Source organism: Austrofundulus limnaeus, unplaced genomic scaffold (assembly GCF_001266775.1).
Source record: "Austrofundulus limnaeus strain Quisiro unplaced genomic scaffold, Austrofundulus_limnaeus-1.0 Scaffold78, whole genome shotgun sequence".
NCBI classification, from domain to species: domain Eukaryota; kingdom Metazoa; phylum Chordata; class Actinopteri; order Cyprinodontiformes; family Rivulidae; genus Austrofundulus; species Austrofundulus limnaeus.
Window position 1 is genome coordinate 45,289 of NW_013952480.1, and position 1,217 is coordinate 46,505.

Sequence of the window (1,217 nt, forward strand, 5' to 3'; positions counted from 1 at the left end):
CTTTTTTTAGTCTTAGTATCTCAGCCCTATAAACAGTACCATTGCTTAGTGCATCAACAAGTTTACCTGTGACAGTTGAAACTGCTTGTTCACATTCAAAAGAGGACCATCAGTCTATTTTATATTATTATTAATATTTTTATATTAGTTATTTTTCTACCTGGGTTATTGACATGCATCAATAAATAACCCCTAAGATGATTTTTAGAGCCATCACAATGATTGAGATGTCCTTAGCATTTTCGGAAGGTGCTAAATCGGGATAAAAATCATCATGATTATCTTGCTGTGTGAACCAGGCATAATTTTAAATTGTTCCCAGGTGTGAGTTAGCCTGGTAAAAACCAGACCCTTGTCCTTCACTTTGCTTCGTACAAGGGTCTGGACTCATTACTATCGAGAAGCAATTTCTTGCTGGAGGCGTGGCCTCTGATGAAGTGTGTGTGTGTGTCGTTAAGAAGGAGGCTAAGCTAAGAAGCTAACCGGAAATCGTGAGTGCTATAAACAACTCTACTGAGAGGAGAAAAGTACCGAGCTGAACGAGACGACTGTAAATAAGAGCTGCTGCTTTGTCAGACAAATGTAATTTAATTTGGAAGCCTTATCAACTCAGACTAGCTTCATTCACTTCCTCCACTGACGTATGCTAAACTAACTAGCAGACAGTGCGCAGAACATTGATGTCATTCAAAACTCCGCCTTCTGTTTGTTGATTGGCCCAGGTGAAATAAACTACAAACAGACACTGCGCAGAAAATCAACGTTCTGTTCTCTGATTGGCCCGACTAAAAATCTGCCAGTGAAATCCTTGTCTATGGGAGAAATGCCTGACGGAGCAGAGAAGCGAAACTAGAATTGAGCGGAGCTGCATGGGAAGGCAAGGGCCAGGCTAGGTGTGAGTGGAAGTGTGAACGTGGCCATGTGATGAGCTGACAAGTGGGTCTAAATCACCTTTTCACCAGTGACTGCTGTCGATAGGCTGCAGCTCAGAAGGAAGAGGTGAGTAAAGAAAATGAATGGTTTGCTCCTTATCCCCAACCCTACTATCCCTCTTGTAAACTCAACTTATGTATTCCCAGAGAGGCCATTTTTTTAATATGCTTGCTAGAAGGCCTAATTAGTTTCGGAGCAAATCCATAAGGCCAAAGTTTGGGTTTCCTGTTGATTTTACTTTAGGGTTAGCTTTGTCTAAGCCTGGTCATTCATATATATATATA